Source organism: Canis lupus, chromosome 25 (genome assembly GCF_048164855.1).
Source record: "Canis lupus baileyi chromosome 25, mCanLup2.hap1, whole genome shotgun sequence".
NCBI lineage: Eukaryota > Metazoa > Chordata > Mammalia > Carnivora > Canidae > Canis > Canis lupus.
The window spans coordinates 39970081-39992193 of NC_132862.1; the positions used below are offsets into that span (position 1 = coordinate 39970081).

General features: G+C 41.5%; 2 long non-coding RNA genes across 2 annotated transcripts; one reads left to right on the forward strand and one right to left on the reverse strand.

The window, feature by feature from the left end:
* Positions 1-7607: 7607 nt before the first annotated feature.
* Positions 7608-10335, reverse strand: LOC140617604 (uncharacterized). Its single transcript, XR_012017794.1, has 2 exons — positions 10116-10335; positions 7608-7835 (listed from the first exon to the last, which is right to left on the reverse strand). It is a non-coding gene; the product is annotated as an uncharacterized lncRNA (long non-coding RNA).
* Positions 9242-16737, forward strand: LOC140617603 (uncharacterized). Its single transcript, XR_012017793.1, has 3 exons — positions 9242-9490; positions 9619-9798; positions 16100-16737. It is a non-coding gene; the product is annotated as an uncharacterized lncRNA (long non-coding RNA).
* The last annotated feature ends 5376 nt before the right edge of the window (positions 16738-22113 follow it).

Consider the following 22113-nt stretch of genomic DNA (forward strand, 5'->3'; position numbering starts at 1 on the left):
AGGGGGCTTGCTGTGCTTTCTTCAGGATCTCAAGGAGCATACATAGTTTCCTAGAATCTCTAGTTGACTATGAGTCATTGAAAGCTGAACTGTATAAGCTGAATAGGTTGCTAGGAAAAGTAATTATGATATGATATGATATGATATGATATGATATGATAATATAATATTTTTACATGATGCAACTCCAGAAGGCTCAGATTGGGTCTTTCTCAACCTAGTGCACAAAGCAAAGTGATCCCCTTGTTTCCAAGGAAAAAACAGTGGGCCTTTCATTACTCACTTTACAGGTTATCTCCTGGAGATCTTACTTTCCAGTATGCTGGGGAGCAGCAATCATTTACTTGTTTACTCTTCTTCTAAGCCGTAGCTTGTGGCCCAGAGAGGGGAGCAAGAGAAGGAAAGTCCCCCCTTTTCCACCAAAACACGTAATTAGAACACCCCAACCTCCTCTAAGACATAGTTTTGAAGTATGAACCAGCCTGAGTGAGTTAATGACAAGGGTCGAGGGGGCAGGTTCTGTTTTTTGTCTGGTGGGGCTGGTCTAGGAGCTCATCAGGGGGCTATGACTGAAGAGCTCCACTGTTTTCCCAGGCTCCTCAGGTCAGGTGTTCAGTTCTGCTCCTGCCAGATGGTCCAGTGCTTGAACACAACCTTTGCGATAGTAAAATAGCCTCATATATTTGAATAGTGTTTTATAGCTTATAAAGAACCTTCGTATGTTATCTCATTTGAGCCATGGAAATCCCAGAGACAAAACATTATTATTCTCATTTTACAAATGAAGAAACTAAATCCAGAGAAATTTAAATGGTTTTCCAATGGTTATATGCTGGCTCGGTGACTAACCATGGCTTAGCCCTAAGTCATCTGGCTCTGAAAAGCCCCTTTCCCTCTAGCATGGGTGCATTCCTGAGGCAAGTAGAAATAATTTTTGGATTGTTAGCTCTTTGGGATTATGTGTACCAGTCTTTCTTTTCAGTAGCAGAGATAAAATGGGAGCTGATAGGAAATGCCTGCTTATTGTTTTGAAAGAGTTGAGAATGAAAAGTGAATGAAAATTTGAATGCCTGGACTGGTTGCCAAGGAGTGCTGTTGTGTGCTTTGGAAAGTTTATATAGTGGCAGTGATTCATGTCTCTTGAATGGCTATACTAGTATCTTGCCTAGATAGAAGGGAAAAGAGGTAAGATGGGGTTTCAGATTCTCATCTAATGTAGTCTGTCTTTAGAATTTCTAGGGCATCACCTTTCACCCATGTCCAGTCACCTCCTGATGTCATTTGCCATCAAGGAACCTGGCTGCCTGACCTTTTGAGGCTACCTCCCAAAGACATAGAATGTTCATGTCAACATCTCATGAAGGCCCCTGAGAAATGGGCCATCACCATGGAGTAATGTAGGCATGCTCACCATAAGGGTCTGACAAACCTCTTAGCTGCTGTGGTACTTCACGTGGAAGTAGACAGTTACATTAAAAACATACAAACAGGGGATCCCTGGGTGGCGCAGCCGTTTAGCGCCTGCCTTTGGCCCAGGGCGCGATCCTGGAGACCCGGGATCGAATCCCACGTCGGGCTCCCGGTGCATGGAGCCTGCTTCTCCCTCTGCCTATGTCTCTGCCTCTCTCTCTCTCTCTCTCTCTCTCTCTCTGTGACTATCATAAATAAATAAAAATTTTAAAAAAAACCATACAAACACATTTTGGCATCCAAAACCTATTTTATATGAAGGCGGTATTGTAGATATCATTTTCACAATTTGGCACAAACGGATGCTATGTGTTTAGGACTTAGAAAGGCATGACACAATTCTTGGATTTTGCTAAAGAAACATTTAAATGTAAATTTAGGGCAAGCAATGTATTATTGTATACTAAGATAAAGGATTAAATAATAAAAGTGATATAAAAATCATGAAGATTCAGGAAACACAAATGACCAACAATGAGCAAAATATTTCTTACAAATAGTAGTACATAGTGGCAGTGATACCTTTACCCCTTGAAATCATCAAATATAGGGCAGCCCGTGTGGCTCAGCAGTTTAGCGCTGCCTTTGACTCAGGGCGTGATCCTGGAGACCAGGGATCGAGTCCCATGTCGGGCTCCCTGCGTGGAGCCTGCTTCTCCCTCTGCCTGTGTCTCTGCCTCTCTCTCTCTCTCTCTATGTCTATCATGAATAAATAAATAAAATATTTAAAAAAGAAATCATCAAAAATAAGAGTGTGCTCGAGGAGTTCAATCATTAATCAATAGCAGATGAGTCAGGAGACACCTGGGTGGCTCAGCGGTTTAGCGCCTGCCTCCTGCCTAGGGCGTGATCCTGGCGTCCCCGGATTGAATCCCACATCAGGCATGGAGCCTCCTTCTCCCTCTGCCTATGTCTCTGCCATTCTCTCCCTCTGGGTCTCTTATGAATAAATAAATAAAATCTTTTTTAAAAATATAGCAGATGAGTCAGAATAAAACAGGTTTCTCAATTTTAGCACTATTGACATTGGGGTCAGATTTTTTGTTGTTGTTGTTGGGGCTTATTGTAGGATGTTGAGTGTCATTCCTGGCCTCTACCCTCTAATACACAGTAGTACTATTCCATCCCAACCTTTATTTGTGACAACAAAAAATATCTCTAGATAATACCAAAAGTCTTTGGGGGAAAAACCTCCCAGTGATGAGAAACACTAGAAGAGAGAAACACAAAATCAGAAAGAAGGACTTTAGAATTTATAAGTGTTGATTCTAACTTAATTAAATGTACAGACTTTTGGGAAGAAAGAGAAAGGGGGGTAAACTTGAGAAATGCCCATCCAAACACTTGCCAGGGTACCTCACAGTCCCTTCAAGCATTAAGTCATAATCTCTCTAGAAGGCATGACCAAAGTTGGATCCTCTTGGGTATTCTGTTTTCTCTCATTTCATTGAGCAACCTTCAGACTATCAATCGTTGTCCCAGATAACTTTCCCTTAGGGAGAGACTTCACTGGTGAAAGATGTAAATGACATCTTGACTACCTGACAGTCATACTTTTTTTTTATATAAGTGAACTGACATGGTAATTTATCTGTCAGTCTCTGGGAGCTAGGTTAGTGTTAAGTCATTATCTATGATATATGTTGGGATCTCTACAAGACCGAGTTTTTGAGCCTGAAAAACTTAATGAATTTTACAAGACTAAAGCATACTTGTGAAACATTTTAGAAGACAACCTGTCCTCTTTGGTTATCTAATTGCTATAAAACAAACCACTCCAAAACTTAGTGGCTTAAAACGATAGCTACTTCATTGCTCACAACTGTATAGATCAAAAATTCTATTCTGGCCCGGCTTAATGTGGACACATGTTATCACTGGAGTCACTCCTGTGGCTTCATTTATGCCCGGGGCTTTGTTGCTGCCAGGAAGCTGAGGCATCTCAGTGCTCCTCCACTTGGCCTTTTTCTCCAACAGGAGAGTCTGGTCTTTGTTCTACAGTGGAGCCAGGCTCTAAGCATGCAAAAGCAGAAACTGCTAGATCTCTCAAGGCCTAGGTCTAGAAGTGACAGTGTCACTTCCTCCTTATATTTGCCAAAGCAAGTCAAAAGTCCAGTCTGGGTTCAATGAGAAGGGGAATATACTCCAAAACTTTATGGAAAACGTATCAAAGTAGCATTTCAAAAATGTACATGGAAGTGGAAAGATTACCTTACTATCACAGAAAAAACTCCAACAAGGTTCATTAAAAACCTATAAAGTTTTTGAGATTAGTATAGTAAAGAAAGTATCATGACCTTGAGTTTTAGGACAGAGATTATTAAAAATAAGCAGGCCTCTGGGCTCCAATCTTCTTTGGTCAGAGAACAGACTGAGAAATCTATTCAGGTGAAAATGCAATTCATTTCTTATGGAAAATGAAAGATGGGTTAAAGGGCCAAAGACCAGAGAGCAAAGCCAAAAACTGAGGAAAACCATAAATTGGGGAATGACTTCTGGAAAGCAGACATGAACTCTGATCAAGGAAACATCCTTGACAATGAGGTCAGGAGAACTGAAAACATTTGCCTGGATATCAAAATTGCTCTGGACCAGTGATTACTGAGTGCTTCCCAATATTTCTATTTTTAAATGGAATATCCCTGCCTTATCCTGGCATCGTGTGAGTGTGGAGGGCAGATAACCTTTCCTCCTAGTTCACAGGTCTCCAGGACTCTCATCTACATCTGTATCTGCTCATAAGATGAGCACAAGAGCATAAGAGATATAAGCATAAGAGATCATAAGGCCATCTATTTTGAAAACTCTAAGCACATGCCACAGCTTTCATCAGGAAGTGAGGTCTATGTCCCCTTTTCCTGAATCTGAGCTGACCTTATATATTGTCTTGAGTCATAGAATGTGGTGGAAATTATTCTGTGTGACTTCTGTACTTAGAACTTATGAGGTCTGGCAGCTTTCATGTTGGTGCTGTCGGGGCCCTAAACCACAGTATGAGAAAGTCCAGGCTAACTAGCTGGAAAAAGAGGCTGAATGGAGGAGTACTAAGGTGCCTCAGCTGACTTCCAGCATCAAATGCTCACATATGTGCCTAAAGACATCTTGGATCCTCTAATCCCAGCAATACCTAGTCAGTACCAGGTGGGACAGAGTTAAGCCATCCCTGCTGAGACTTGCCCCAATCATGAATCCACAAAATCATGAACAAATTAAATGGGTGTTATTTTAAGCCACTATGTTTTGGGATAGTTTGTTACACAAACAAGAAAAAATGGAAACATACCCCATTCTTACAGTGTGATTTTTCTTCTATTTTGTGCTGCCTACTTTTCATTTTCTCCCTAAATATTCTTAAGAAACACCCCACAATTTCAACTTCTTAGCAGATTCTAGGCCATTTCATTGTTAAAACAGTTGCATAAAGGCCAGGAAAGCACAGTGGCACTATGGGACACTTCTGATCCCACTAATGCAATGACCTAAGACCTAGAGCTGACAGTAGACTTAGACAGGCATAGGAGGTATCACCACAGACTTCCAGGTTTAGAACCCTCCTCTAGCTTCCAATAGGAAAATGTCAAATCATGTTTACTCTCCCCTACCCCCCGTCCGCTTTCACCCATTACCCCCAAACCAGACTTAATCATCATCCTCTATCCAGATGCTTGCTTCTGCTTACAGTGTGTTGTGAGAACTATCAGGATCCCCAGGATCACAGCCTATAGGAAGGAATCAGACCACCAGTATGTCTTAGCTTTAAGAAAGGTCACCAATTATGCAGATAATTCTCTGCTTCCAGATGAATTTTGGGTTGTCCTTGCCCTCTGCAGTTACTTCTAAGATATCAGCTGTTAAATATTAGTCCCTGAAGTGAACTGCTTTTCCAGATCATTGAAAACCAAACAGGCCTAGATTTTCCATAGAGGTGTTCATTCCACGTCAAGGGAAGAAAAGAAGGGAGATTTGAAGAAGTTTGGAATTTTTATGGGGTTAAGAGAAGCAGTCATGTTGGATGACCTGATTATTTTGGCTTTGGACACAGAGGCAAAAGAAGTCTCCCACCTCTCAGACTCAATATCTATATTATTAGCAAAATTATAAATATCCTTACTTGACATACACCAAAGTCCAAATAAGGAGAAAAGCAGCAGTAATTCTGGGAATCTGTCCTAAGTTTACAGTTACAGAATGACTTGTTTTGGAATCTGATGAGAAATATATGAACTAGAAACCAATGGTATGAAAACATCACCAAGACTGAAGATAAATGCTCCAATGGAGCTGTCATGCCCCAAGAATCTGTAGACTTGGGCTTGAATCCCAGCCAGGCCACCAACCTCAGCTGAACTATTTGTATTGCTTGATGATCCCTTTATATCCAGGATGTTCTCTTCTTAAATCCATCACTTAACCCCACCCCACACTCCCAGCACCACAATCTTGATTCTACTTCCTCAAAAAATAAGACCATCAAGAATGAAGCACTTCAGTTTCCAACCTTCTCCAACAACACAACCTCAAAATTTCAGCTCTTTCATGGGTCGGCTTCTTTCCTCTAAGTGTCACTGTCCAGCTTCCAGTCAACTGATACTCGTAGTTCTTGATGCCATCCCCTTCTGCATCCTTAGGACTGTGTTGCAACTACTGCCTTATTCCTTGATACATCTGCAACCTCTATTCTTTCTTGGCTCTTTAACCTTTGTTGGTAAATATGCCTAAGTCTTGCCTCTCCTTATAAATTCCCTCTCTTGACTCTCAGTATTTTTCCAACCACCAACACGTCCTTTATTCTTCTGGAAAATTGTATGCTCCTAAAATATATGTCTATACTCATTGTATCTACTATATTATAATATAATCACTTCTCAACCCATTTCAGACTTTTCTCCCACACTGTTCCACTTCCCTGCTCTGCCCAAGGTCACTGTGCAGCTAAGTGCATTATATCATATCCACCGGGTGCCTTTCAGTCCTTATGTTATCAGACATTTCCTCTGTATTTAACATTGTGACCATGAACTCCTTACTCTCTTAGCATCTGGGGTATTTGCTCATTTCTTTTGTTTCAGCTTGCACCTCTTCAGGGATCTTGCTTTGCCTGCCTCACAGGAGACACTTCAGCTTCCTCCTTAAATATGCTATCCTCAGGAATAAGGCCTTGATCCACTACCATTTTTTCCTGTAAATGGTCTTAGTAACTCATTGTTTTATATACTCACTGTTAAGGACAACATATCCCTATATCCAGCCTTAATCTCTTCTCTGAGAGTCACACTTGCTCTCCCACTGCCTCCCAGTTATGACCAATTATTCTTTCTCATCCTATTTCTCCTTCTCTCCATACTCTCACTTTCTCTATCTATAATTCTATCATCCACCTTATCACCCATGTGAGGAACATGAAATCATCCTATACTCCTTTTTCTCCCTCATCCCCATATCTGACCAGTCACCAAGTCTAGCTGACTTTCCCTCTTAACTACTTTTCAAATTTCTTTCCTCTCTGTACTTCTGCTGCCCTTAGCTCAGCTCCTTATCAGCTCTTACTCAGTTTATTGAAATCATACCCACTTTGAAAGTCTTCCTTCCATATTAGTCTCTTAAAATTCACTCTCCATATGAGGAAAGAATATTCTATCTAAATGTAAACATGTTATTACCATGCTTAATCCTTTAAACATTCCCCATTATCTGCAGAAATAACTCCAATCTCTTTCCCAGGTTGTAAAAGGCCCATCTAATCTCATTTTCTGTCACTCCATTTTCTTGTGCTCTGTTTCCATACTGACCAACTGCTAGTGGTTCCCTCACACTCCTCTTTTTCTTGAACACCTATGCTCATACACAGAATTTTCTTCTTTCCTTTCACTGCCTGAGTAACTCATTCCCTTTTAGAACCAAAGTCAAGCATTAGCTCCTCTAAGAAGCCTCCTTCAAATCTGTAGGTTGAACTCCATGTCCCTCCCCTGCTCCCATGGCATTTGGTACCTGCATCTCTCTCTCTCATCCCCTAACCTGCCAGATTTTATCTACATGTCTAATGGATGTGTTTGCTCCCTACAATGTCATAGATTCCATAAGGACAGGAACAAATTCATCATTGGAGCCTTGAAATAACACACAATCTAGACACGGTAGGCACTTAATGAATGTTTGAATGGAACAGGATGACCTGGTTGACCTTAGGATATCACCTTCCTTGCGTGGGCTCCAGTTTCTTCATCTGTAAATGAGTTGAGTTAAATTTTGTCTGTTAAAGGTTTCTCTCCCCTGTAATACCTCATGCTTTTGTGATCTTCTGAGCGGTGTTGATAGGACAGAGTTGTCCAAATGTCTTCTTTTCATTCTACTGCCTTTGGAATAGACTTAAAAAGAAGAAGAAGAAAAATAATGATAGCTTATGCTGCGTGTTACTTGGCACAGGCACTGTTGAATGGCCTTTAAAAGTAATGACTCATTGGGGCACCTGGGTGGCTCAATAGGTTAGGTATCTGACTCTTGGTTTCAGCTCATGTCATGATTTCAGGGTTATGGTATTGAGCCCCGTGTTGGGCTCCACACAGGGCATGGAGCCTGAATGAGAGTCTTTCTCTCCTTTTCCCTCTGCCCCTCCCTCACTCTCTAAAAAAAAAAAAAAAAAGTAATGACTTACTTGATACACCTGCTCAATGAGTGGGTATTATTATTATTATCCCATTTTGTATGTGGGGAAACTAAGGTACAGAGTAACCTTCCCAAAGTCATGTGTGTAGGAAGAGGTAGCACCTTCAGAAGATGTGATATAAGAGCCTGCACTCAGAGGTGCCTGGGTGGCTTAGTCAGTTGAACATCTGGTTCTTAATTTTGGCTCAGGTCATGATCTCAGGGTCGTGGGATAGAGCCCCACATGGAGTCTCAGGTCAGGTTCTGCATTCAGCAGGGAGTCTGCTTGTAGATTCTCTCTCTCCCTCTGGCCCTTCCCCCACTTGTGTGCGCACATGCTCTCTCTCAAATCAATCAATCAATTGATCTATCTTTAAAAAAAGTCTGCACTTATAATCATGACACTAGAATGCGTAGATGCCAGCCAGCCAGATGCAGAGATACAATAGATATGCTAAAGGGAAGAGTAAAAAATTAATGCTGAGTATTAGAAGGAGGCGGGAGGTTTGTAACTCATTCCCTGATACTCACACGAAGCCCAACTTGGTTCAGCACATGATAAGGAGCAGCACAATGGTACTTAAGCCACTAGTGGCCTTGTAGGCATTGTGTTGGTAAAAAGGAAGAAATTGGTCTTTATGAGGAGTGTTTGGGTATAATGAATTCTTCCTGCATTTGTCATCATAGTGCTAATTAGGCTATATTTTGTGGGCTTTAATGTGGCTCTGGCCAGAATTTCCTAGATATTTTATTGTAATTTAGCATTAGTCAGGCTTCAGTTAATGGACATAGGCAGCTTTATTCACCCTGGTGTGGGTCCCACCATTGCTATTATATCTTTTGATATTCATCCTCATGACACTAATCAGCAAGTATTGATTTAGACATTGTACATTTCCATAGGAATTCCATTTTAATTCAACATTAGAGTGCCATTAAAATGTAAAGGCAAGGGCATGCAGAAGTCGCCTTAAAGCATTACTGCCTCAGGAAAATCTGCTGGTTTTCCTCATTTTGCCAACTGTGCTTGGAGGAGGACAAAGGAGGGAGTAGTTTCCTTTATGATTCACACTGAGGCCCCATGGCTGCTTTATGACATGGCCCATTGGTCAGAGGTTGAAGAGTGGTGATAGAGGGAAGGGAAGGTGGCTCAGGGTGCGGGACACCCACTTATATCTCTGCCCTACCAAAGATTCTGCTGAAGCCTGCATCATGTAGCAGTATTCTCAAAGAATAATGGAAATGGGGTAGGGGGATGGATCTGGGAACGGAGAGGTCCAGCAGATCATTAGGATAGAGGAAGAGCAGTGGAGTTAGGCTTTCTCATGCTGGGAACACTCTAAATCCTTGGGCCCCTCAAGTAAGGATTCTCTAGGAGGTATAGTGCATCAAACTGAATCTTAAAAAGTCCTGTTATTTTTTTTATTCTTTCTCGGTGAGAGCAATAGACAGGAATCTCTTGTTTTGTCCATCTATAATGTGTCCTTATGTCTTTGGCTTTCCCAGGTCCCATTGTCAACATCCTTCCCTTTTTCTTAGCTATTCTCCCCTGGGCTAGGAACACCCAGGATGCTCATCAAGGTTGAGAAGAGTCAAAGTCTAGGAGAGAGACAAAGAACAGATTCTCTCTCAAACCTCCAAAAGAACTGCACACATCTTGATTTCAAATTTCTGGCCTCCAGAACTGTAAGAGAACAAATTTCTGCTATTTTAGGTCACTTTGTTGTGGTAATTTGCTATGGTAGCCCTAGGAAAGTGATACACATGCTGAGGTAAGACATAAATTTCACCTGCTTGTTCCTGTGTAAGCCTCCCCACTGCTTGCAAGCTAAGTCCAAATTTCCTAGCATCCCTGCCAAGCATCTCCATGGGGCTAGGCCCTACACATTTCTCCATCCCAATCTCACATGTCACCCACCCTTCGAAACAACTTTCCTTAAGCCACGCAGAGCAGAGCCCTTTGCCTCATCTCTGCATCACCTCTTTCCCTTCTGCATACCTACCCAGCCCTCCGTTGGAGCTCCTATTCCACTCTGACAAGTATGATTGCATGCCTGTCTTCTTTCATTGTCTGTCTTCCCCACAGGCTCTTAATAAGCCCTTCTTTACAGAGTGTTGATTAATTGAGAGAAAGATGATTTCTTACTCATCTTTGAGTTCCTAGTGCCCAACATAATATGCCAGCACATAATACATGTTCAGTGGATGTTTGCAGGATGGAGGACAGGGTTGGCTTTCTGAGGAATGCTCATGTTTGGAAGACAAGGGGCAAGAGTAGGGTAGGGAGAAGCAGCTGTTCTCCACATTGGCTTCCTTATCTATTGTCTACATTCCTCTTTGCTCCATGGTTCCCTGTTCCCATGTGTCCTGCACATGGTAGGCATTCATTAAAGACTGCCAAGTAATGGAAGAAAGGAGCAATTAAGGGAGGAAGTTGTAGTAGCAGGAAAATAGTTTGCTATGGATGGGAGCAGATAGAGCTTCACCCATATACACTGTCCCATATGGATCCCTAATACAGATGTGATGGTGGACAGATAAGCAGAGCATTTTGTTTGTGCCCTAGGACTATACAAACCTCCAGAAGTGGCTGTCTCTGCAGACCCACAGACTTATTTTAAGGCCCTTTTGAAAAGAATAATCATAGAATTATAGGATTTTGGAGTTAAAAGGTGCATTAGAGAATATCTATCTATGTTCAGGGATCTTCAAATTTTAGTTATGGGGAAGCCTGAAGATCATTTATATTCTGCTTCATTAGCATCTGTACTTGTATTGATGAAGAAGAAATTGAGGATCAGAGTGGGAAGGTGGCTTACTTGAGGCCACACAACTAATTACCATGGTTTCTATGATTCTATTCTCCTGTGTCACTTTGACATTTGTGTAGCATTGGTGTTCTTTTCCAATAGCATTCAAGAACAAGAATTTCTGGGTAGCCCGGGTGGCTTAGCGGTTTAGCGCCACCTTCAGCCCAGGGCGTGATCCTGGAGTCCCACATTGGGCTCCCTGCATGGAACCTCCTTCTCCCTCTGCCTGTGTCTCTGTGTGTCTCTCTCTGTGTGTCTCTCATGAATAAACAAACAAAATCTTAAAAAAAAAAAAAGAACAAAAACTGCCCACGGATGGCACCATGGCCTTTTCCACCTCTTATACACATTCTCCTGCAGTGTTTGATCCTTTTCTGACCTAAGAAAAGCCCAGGGCACATTGGTAGTGGGAAAAATTATTTCAGACATCTCATTCCCTATTACCCCTCCCTGGCTTTGCTGGCATGGACTTGCTGGATCTCTCCTCTTTGCCTGGCACCAACTCCCCACATCTCTTATTTTCCATACATATTCCATATGCCCAGGAAGATACTCATTTGTGTCTTCCACATATCTGTGTGGCTATGCTCTTCCAGAAACCAGTGCCTCACTCAGTTCCTTTTGAAGTGCCAGCCAAGCAAAAGAGGAAGATCCTGGCTTCACAGTGGAGACGCAGCAGTTACCATCTCCTTTCAAGCAGAAAAGCCCCAGTGGGTCTTAAGAATTCCTTTCTAGGGCAACTCAGGTAGCTCAGCGGTTTAGCACTGCCTTCAGCCCGGGCTTGATCCTGGAGACCCAGGATCGAGTCCCACGTTGGGCTCCCTGCATGGAGCCTGCTTCTCCCTCTGCCTGTGTCTCTGCCTCTCTTTCTGTGTCTCTCATGAATAAATAAATAAAAAATCTTAAAAAAAAAAAGAATTCCTTTTAAAAAAAAATTCCTTCCTAACTGGCATAAGGAGATTTTGGATTCAGAAGGAGGTCAGTCTCTTTAAGTGACAGGATTGTGGAATTTGAAGTCATATGATCCAGCATTGTGTCAATGGCTCCTATTCCTAAAGCTATTTGAGCATTTAGGGGTCCTTACTTCATTTATCACAAATTCACCATACAGGGGACATCTTTACAGGGCTGGCAAATGAGGAATACTGAGAAAAAGTTACAGAAACCATATAAACATTGTGAAGACCTAGGGTGAGAAGACCACATAATAGCTCTGTGTTTGGGTCTACAGGAAGGAGTGTTGCAGAATTGCTGTTGGAACTAAGATGAAGGAAATAAACTCTAGGGCTAGGAGATGCTAATACTGATGTGCAGAGAAGGAAGAGAGGCTTTTTGGGCAGAGAGGCTCTTTCTTGGGCATGATTAAGGACAATCTGTCCAATGACATTTTTCACAGAGATAGAAAAAAGTCCTAAGATTTATTTGGAACCACAAAAGACTGCAAATAGCCAAAGCAATCTTGAGAAAGAAGAACATAACCAGAGGCATCACATTTACTGATATCAAACTATACTGCAAAGCCATAGTAATCGTAGTATGGTATCAACGTAAAAGAGGCACACATCTAAAAGCAATAGAAAAGATATCCCAGAAATAAACTCATGCATATATGGCCAATTAATATACAACAAAGGAGTCAAGAATAAACAAAGTGTCCATCAATGGATGAATGGATAAGAAGGATATCCTGTGTGTGTGGGGGGGTGGAATAATATGGAATAATAATGGAATGTTATTCAGCCATGAGGGAGAAGAACATGCTGCCATATGCAACAGCAAGGATGGAACTTGAGGGCATTATGCTAGATAAACTAAGTCAGACAGATAAAGCTGTATACTGTATGATCTCATTTGTAGGTAGAGTCTACAAACAACTGAACTCATAGATAAGGGGAACAGGCTGATTAGTTGCCAGAGGTGGGGAGGCAGGGAGTGAAAGAAATGGTGAAATGGTGAAACGGTCAAACTTCCAGTTATAATAGAAATAAGTCCTGGGAATATAATATACCGCATAGTGACTCTAGTTAACATTCTATTGTATGTTTGAAAGTTTCTAAGAGAATAGACTTTGAAAGTTCTCATCACAAGAAAAAAATTGTAACTATGTGGTGGACGTTAACTAAAATCATGTAATCATTTTGTAAAATACATATATCAAGTCATTATGTTGTATATCTTAAACTAATTGAGTGTTACATGTCAATTACATCTCACTAAAACTGTAAAAAATAAGTGAAGAAAAAAACAGCACTCTTGCCCATACATATAATTTCTCCAATACCAGTTGTGTCACAACAATAGAGATGACATCTGACCTCTGGTCTACTTTGGAAAAAGCATCTGAGAAGTAGTCCTGTGTGGTATAAAGGCTCTGGGGCACATATCTTGGGTTGTGTCCTGGTTCTGACATTTACTAGCTAATCTCTTGGGGGAACTCAGTTTTCTTGTTGAAAATGGTAATACCAATAACTCCTTTTTTAGTTTGTTTCAGGGTTAAATTAGTTAATATTAGTTAATATGAGTTACTATTAGTTAACCCTGGGAGTAGAACACTCACAGGATTCTTTGACACTTAATAAATATTCAATAATATTAATAAATAGTAACAGTTACCAATATATAACATTAAGTGGGAAAAACACAACTTGCACACTGATACTTACATTTATTTAAATGTGGTATAGTTTTACCTTTACTTAAAATACATTTGAGTGCTTAGTGATTATCAAATAGGTTTATCATTATGTTTTTATTTTTATAGCTACTGCTTAAGTAATTGGGTCATTAGGTGGTGTTCGTTTTCCATCAGTTATAAGAGGTTAGCTTCTGCAGCCCCCTAACAAGTTAGACAATTATCTAAATTGCAAGCATGATGTCAAGAGAGCATATTCAGCTGATGAAGAGCTTACCTTTATGGCACAATATTAATGGCAATCATCAAAACCTTGTCTTCTAATGGGATTGCCAGTAAATAGGTGAATGAGCTTGGTTCCTTTAAGTCTGGCATCACGGGCCCATTCAGCCCAAAGGTTTAGAATTTCTTAACAAATCCATATTTTGCATAATCACACTAGACATAGATCGGTTTGGGACCATGGAGAAGAACTCCGACCCTCCATTATGCTCTACTAAATGTAGATGCCAAGTGATCTGCTGATAAAGTTTAACAGTTGACTCTTGGGGGGCAGGGGGAAAGCCCTGATTTGTAGCATTTACCAATTTCGGTGGTGTAAATGCTCCTACCATGGCCAGTCTCAAGCTACCACTGAATGCATAGTCTGAAGGAATTTCAAGTTACCAAATGCAGAGTTTGGGGAAAAGATGCTAACGACCAGCTCTCATGTGCTAGTGCCAGCTGACTCCAGCACCTCAGGGCCTCCCAAAGTAGGTACATCTCTTGTCAGGGAAGTGAAATTTTAGGAGTCAGTTTGGCAGGAGAGATATTCACTCACCAGGTCCTTGCATTACCAACTCTGGTATTAAATAGTGTTTATTCTGAGACAGGTGCTCTTCTAAGCTTGTCACAAATATTAACCCGCTTAGTTCTTAAAGAAACCCGCTTAGTTCTTAATTCTTATTTATAGAGACAGTGACTGAGGGACAGAGACATTTAGTAATGTGCTCAAAGTCACTCAGCTGGCAAGTGGTAGAGATCAGATTCAGATGTAGGCAATCTGGCTCTAGTTACAGGGGCTTTGAACCATTGCACTCTGTACCCTGTTCCTTCTCAGTCTCTATCTTTATCTCTCTATCTCTGTCTCTTGAAAACAAAAACTGATGTAAACTTTTTAAAAAAGTAAGCTAAAAATAGAGAGGGAGGCAAACCATAAGAGGGTTTGAACTCTAGGAAACACCTGAGGCATGCTGGAAGGGAGGTTGGTAGGGAGATGGGGTTATTGGGGGGTGGGCATTAAAGAGGGTATGTATTATAGGCAACTGATGAATCACTAAATTCTACCCCTAAAACTAGTAACATAGTATATGTTAACTAAATTGAATTTAAGTAAAGAATTAAACGAAACTATGTAAACTTTATATTTATCACACCGTTCTTTTGCTTTCCTCCTGCATTCAATACACATTATAGTTATTTTATCCTCTTATTACATCTTTTGTTTATGTACCTCTCCTACCAGACTTAAAACTTCCTGGGATTAGGGACCAGAACAGACACTCAATGAATTGTAGTTGTCTGTGTGAATGAAACTTCCCTCACTCTCCCACTGGATCTGTCTCCTGTCCTAGAATGTAACATGTGAAGGCAAGAATGAAGACTATCTTTGCTGTCATATTAGTAATTAGCACTGCACCTGGGACATAGGTGGAACTCACAAATGTTTGGGACACTAATGGATTGAACTGTGTGCACTTGGACTTTTAGTTGCTTCCAATGTTACCCTATTAAAGGTAGCTCGTATTCGGGCACATCCATGAACTCATATAGCACTTGCCTTTGTCCATCTCTATGTGCTTGTCTTGGTTTCCTTCTTGGATTCTGACATGAGCCAAAGCTGTGTCTTTTTATCTCCATAGCTTGGGATCTACCATAATGCCTACTGTTTCATAGGCATGCCAAACATGTTTTCAGGTTGAAGCTAAAAGAAGATGTTTAATAAGCACTCGTTAATGGTGGATTAGTAAGGCAGATATTGTTCCTCAAAGTAGGCCATGTCTGATAGGAAAGGTACTTGAGTTATTAACACAGGTGATTTAATATATATATGTATATATAATATCTGGGATGTTGGTTACAGAATGACAGATTGAAGGATTGTACTGACGTGCTGTGGATGACTTTGAAAATTATTTGAGAAAAAGTATAAGGTTTTCCAGGAAGAGTATTGACTGGGGAGCCCAGAGTTCAGGATTTGAGATCTGGTTTGTCCCCATGTACACCATATGACCCTAGAGGAGTTCCACTTCACCGTTCCGGGATAAGATATCTGTAGGTCTTTCCAGTTAATTGTTCCTGAGTTAAATGTCTAGTGTATCCTAGAAGAAGGGAGTTAATGCCCCAAATTGCTCTGGAACTCTAAGAGTTAAACGTGTGCCCAACACTGAATATTGAGGATGCAAAAGAAATAACATGTGACTATGGAGTTGAACAATTCATTTCATAAATCTCAATGAAACATAATGACCTGATTAATATTAATTGCCTTCTCCATTCTTTCCAGGCATAGGGTGAGGATGGAGGAAAAAAGAAGGAGGGAAGAGAACAGAAGGGACTGAATTCTTAAGTGGTGTGATTCAATTACCTCCGAAAGATCTCTGAAGATTAGCGTGCAATTACTACTAATTGCAAATAGACTGATAATGATTACAATTCATCACTCTTCTTGGCCTTGTTCTAAACAAGACCACAGGCATTAGTGCGGATTAATCACATGAATGCTCAGTGCTCCAGGGGCTGTGGTCACTAAGTTTTGGATGATTCTGTATTCTGAATGGTGGAGAAACAGAGTCTCAGGGATTGCTAAGGACATCCAATCCCACCCTCGCCCACCACCCACCTCTCTCCCCTACCTCACCTAACCTAGAGACATGAGTGGCCCCTCTTCTGGTGACCATACTTGAGAAAGCAACAACAACAAAAATACCCTTCCTTTAATCTGGGTCCCAATTGCTCATATTTGGAAATTGTATCCAAGTGACCATCCTACCTCCTTCTTGTTATGGTGGATTCTGTAACTGGAGCCTAGGAGCTAGAAGCGTGGACACAGATGCTAGAGAATTCAGTTTTGTTTCCATTTCTATGGACCTAAACAGCAGAAATTGGGACCTTGATTTTCTTGCCTATAAAATAGAGATAATACTTTGCCTAAACTATGATCTTCTCTTTTGTTTTGTTAAAGTGGTAATTATATGGGAAACCCAACATGGGTCTTTGAGAAAGCTACTCTGTATATATAAATTAGAAATTATTTTAGGCTTTCTTTTGGTATTTCTAAAGAAATCACTTATGGCTCTGTGTGTCAGAAAACTCATGGCCCTTTCAAACATAAAAGCAATCTCGTGCAGCCATTGTTATTAATAAGTCACCCTTTGCCCCCTTGACAACAGAAAACATGGCAAATGTCTGGTACCATGAAACGGTCAAATCCGGACATGATATGAGGAGGCATTTCTCTGGAGAGGCTGGCACTGCTCCGTACCCTCCACAGCCTAGCATGGCACGGATGTGGTCAGTCAGTTCCTCCTCACCACTCACACATGGGTTATCCATCTGTTGCTCCTCTGAAGAAGCTTTGAATCCCATCCTCATTTCTTTATGCTGATTCTTCATTGAAAAACTGTACATCATTATTAAAGTTAATTTTTTTTAATATCCACTGCTCCCCCCCAAAAAAACAAGCAGCCCAAAAAACCCAAGACAAAAAAAACTACAAAAAAACAAGTAGCCACACTAAAAAGCAAAGGATATAGCTTCCCAAAGCTGATGCAACTTATCTTTGGTTTATTCTTTGCCTTGGATTACCCACATTGAGAAATAACTTGTTAAAATACTAAAGTTCTGAGTACATCAGTACCTGATTCTATCAGTGGAGAATTTCCTGCTATTTGCCTTGTACAGATTGCTTCTTGGGGGAATGGAGCTGACCTCCCTGTAGGGAATTGAAAGTTTGCTTCTACCATGACAGAAGAGAACTATAGCACTGTTAAATGCACCAGCCCATTCTCTCCTGTACTGTACTTCTACTTTGATCCCCAAATAAGGAAACCTCATTATAAGAGGCATCAGACAGAGGAGTCCCCCCACTCCCACAAAGCTGCTTTGTTGTTTTAGAGTTACAGATACTAGAGAATCAGTATGAGCTAGTCATTGTCTTGTTTTGTCTGGACACAAATAGCCAACCTCATTGCTTATTTCTACTAACACAGAAAGGTAAGCATGAGTGGGTATCCTTATCGATATTTTATAGAATGATTAATTTAAATAGTTCTTCTGCAGACATAGTAAATAATTTTTCATGCCCATTTTACAGGTGGTAATCTAAAGAGTAATTTTCAGAGTAAAATCCCAGTATTGGAACACTAAGCTCTTGAGATATACCCCAGTACCCTTACAATCTCTGGAGCTCTTGGGGCACCCCAAAAGCTATGGCTGACAGATTATATCCAAGGGTCTAGTCCTAAAAACCCCACACTCTTACAACTTCGGCTCAAGTCTGTGTTCACAATCAGCACACACAGTTGTCATTCTTAAGTCACCAGGAAAATGTGGCAGTAGAAAAAATCCAGGGCTTTGCTACAGGCCTGAACTCAGTTTCTCATGCAACCAGATGCTGGAATCCATCAGGCTGCCCTGGGAGTCACAGCTGCCTCTAATCTTCCCAGTTCCACTTTGATTTCAAATCTGTGCCACAGATACACCCTGATCCACTGGTTGTATACCTAGGGAGAGTTCTCAGACTCTAGTGAACAGGAAGTTACCTGGCAAGTCTGCTTAACATGCATTTAAATCCCATCCCAGTGTTCCTGGTTCACTAGGACTGCGGTATAATAGGAGAAATCTAAATTTTATCCAGCTCCTCAGGTGATCAGGTGCAGTTATTCTGTGAAGTACATAAGAGGCCCACTACTGAAGTGGCGGGGGGGGGGGCAGGGGGTCTCTCTGTCTGGAAATTCTAATCAGGAGATCTGAGACTTCATGCTGCTTTTCTTTTTTATTCTCTTCTTTGTGCTCAGTTTCTTTGCCTAAAAAATCGGAGACAGTAAACCTTTCTTGTAAGGTTCTTTCATGCCAGAGTGAGGGTCCCAGTGACAAAATTCCTGGTATAAGATTGTGTCCTCTTAAAATGATATGCTAGAGTCTTAACCCACAGGACCTAAGAATGTGATGTCACTTGGAAGTAGGGTCTTTACAGAGGTAATCAATCAAATGAGGTCCTTAGGGTGGATCCTAATCCAACATGACTGGTGTCCTTATAAAAAGGGGGAAATTCAGACATAGGCATAGTTACAGGGAGAATGCATGTGAACATTGGCATTACGGGGGCAAAAGCCAAGGAATGCCTAGGACTCAGGAGAGAGACCTAGAACAGATCCTTCCCTGGCATCTTCAGAGAAAGCATGACCCTGGCCACATCTTAATCTTGGACTTCTAGCCTCCAGAACTGAGAGTAAATGAATTTCTGCTGTTTGAGCTGTGTGGTTTGCAGTACTGTGTTATGGCAGCCCCAGGAAATGAACACAATGCCTAAAGCTTCTGGGACACATGAACCCCATGTATTTTTGTCACTGGCATGTCTTGTTAGAGGCTTGTCCCCTGGGGTCAAAACTGATGAACATGGGCTACACCAAGGACAAGCCAAGGGCAGCTGAGTCCCTGATGTTTTACGTTTGGCTGGAGTGGAGACTCTTGTCATGAGAGGTTGACAGGGGGCCCATTTCTTTCTTGTTTCTTTGATTCTCCTGAGTAGTCAAGAGGTTTGTGCCACTCAGTTACTCCAGTACAAAAAGAAATGCCAGATCTCTTCACAGACCATGGGAATCTATTGAATCAGGTGATGGAGGAAGCAATGCATTGTGAGTGAACATTAATCAAACTCTTACCACAAGCCAGGTACTCTTCTCACTGCCATAGAAATGCTGTGATTACCCAGATAGCTCACAGATGACGAAACCAAGTCACAAAGAGATGAAGTCCCTTCACAGAGGTCACACAACTCAAAAGTGGGGAAAATGTCAGTCTGGACCAGTAGGCACAGAGAGAATGGCAGGGAACACAGAGTGATTCATTTAATAAAAATATTTTCCAAAAAGTTTCATTTGAACTAGTCATTGGAGAAAAAGAAGGAGATTGCAAATAAATAAATAAAAAATAAATAAAAAATAAATAAATAAATAAATAAATAAATAAATAAATAAATAAAGCTATGTGTGGGACGGTAAAGGAAAAGATCTCTAGAGAAAGTAAAGCTTCTGCCCAGTGTGGGTGGGCTCACCGTGTCTAGGGAAGTCTAAGATTTTGGCCTGGTCAGAGCATTAGAGAAAGGCTCAAGTTTGCGGCTGATTTCCAGAGATGGTCACCATGAAGATGACCCCCTTTATTCTGGGATACCCTCCCCTGAACAAGGCCTTGTTATCATCACATCATCATCCTGTCATCATCACTTTTCCATCGATGTTATTTTGCAGTTGATACATGCCTTTCACAGTATCACAGTATCATTTGCTCATTATGTCATGCTATTAGATACACAGAACTTTTAACCAGTTAAAGAAGAAACCCAGTTTCAGGAGATTTCAGTGATTTGTTTGCGATCTCCAGCCAGAGATCTGACTTTTAGAGCCAGGATATAAATCCAGGAGTGCTGACCTTCTCCACCTACCCAGGCTCTTTCTCATCTATCCTCTAGCCAGCCCCCGACTCTGGGCTCTGGGCTGCTAGGAGCTGTTGGGGTTGGGTGTCAGGTCCAGAGTTCTTGCTTCTCCTTGCCCCATTAATTATCCCCACGGCTCCCTGCCCAGAGGAATTCAGAACATGCTGTGGTTATTTGTGGAGCACTTTGTCTCTGGGAGATGGGGGCTTACGCAGCTCAGAAAAAGCAGCACTTGCCCACACAGACAACACTGCCCAAGGCTATTAATATACAAGCACAATAGCTTAATGACAAGGTGGAGTGTGGTTTACCCTGGCCACAGGACTTCTCAGCCATGGAGACTGTATTATTTTATAGCAACCCCAGCAAGAAGACTCTTGCCCCTCTTCTGATTCAGCATGTACCTTAGAAGACGAGAAAGGGCCTTGCATGGAACTCCAATTGTCTGTCTTTGGTATCTTTCCTGGGAGATAAGGACAAATGGAGGCTTGAAGTCTTAAAATAATATTTGATTAGTGCCCCCCTCTTTTTTTTTCCTAAAGCATCCCAAGCATTCCGCATTTGTTGTCTTTCTCAATCTTAGGGTTATCTTTGTTTCTAGGGAAAGGGTAAACATTTTTAATGCATTTATTCACTCATAAAACACTTACTGAGTAGCTACCATGCACCTAAACCATCCGAGGCTCTGATGATACTAAAGGAGGAAGAGAGAGTTCATTTGCTCAAGCTCATAGCCTGGTGGACAAAGACATTTAATACATTGTGGTATCATAGTGCGATGATCTCTGTACCTAACCTAAGCATAAGAGGCTATAATACTACAAAGGAAGGAGTAGTTAACTCTTTCTAGAAAAGACAGAAGTCAAGGAGACTTCAAAGAGAAGAAATCATTGCACTGGCTCTCAGGGATGAATAGACATTTGGCAGGACAAAATGGGGAAGGGCATTCCATCAAAGGGAAGAGCAAGTGCAAAGTCAGGGAGATATGCACTAGCCTGGCAGCCAAGATAAAGGATGTAAATCTCAGAGAGGGAGGGAATAGTATGGAGGGGTACAAAGAAGATGGATAGCAAAGAGCAGACTTGCAAGAATCTGAATGTCTTTGGGCCCTCGTTTTGAAGTTAATATCCTTATGAGCCTCTCCTGCTCTTCTTTCACTAGGTGATATTGCCCACAATGTGTCTAGCTGTGTGCCCATGCCTCAGACTCAGGTGTTTCAAAGCCACCATGAGGGCCATGAAGTTTCCCTGCAGTCCAGACTGCTTTAAGAACTGTGGTGGTGCCCCCAGCAGGGACAATTTGGCTTCAAGAAATGTGGAAGGCAGAGTGATGGCCAAGGCAGAAATGATGGAATGAAGACAGTGAAAACCTATCAGTTGTGACCCATGAAACTCAGACCATTCTGATATATTTGGAGAGTTAGGAGGCTTTGAAGGGCCCTCTAATCAGCATACCAGGCTGGCCTTACTTTCTTATTTGCAACATTTAAGAACCTAGTGATAGACCCACATCTCATTAGCGTAAATTACCCAGGGCCACCTATAACCCTAGTCCTTTGCTCCAATGAAGATTGAAAGGCCTGAGGGACACCAAGATTGAACCATGAAATGTCATTAGCTGAACCTCAGTCCTCACAACTCCCAGAGCTAATTATAGAGCTGGGAGTGGCTGGGGCCAGACCCCTCTGATATAAAAAGATTTTATGAAAGGCAAAGGGGGGGAGGCAACAATAATTCTCACCCTATTATATTCCTTTCAATTATTTACAGTACTAGGCACTGGTGGTGAACAAATATAGAGACTGGAATCCAGTGAGGTCACACTGGTGTTCTGGAAGCCAGTGATGCCGTATTGGAATCTGGGGA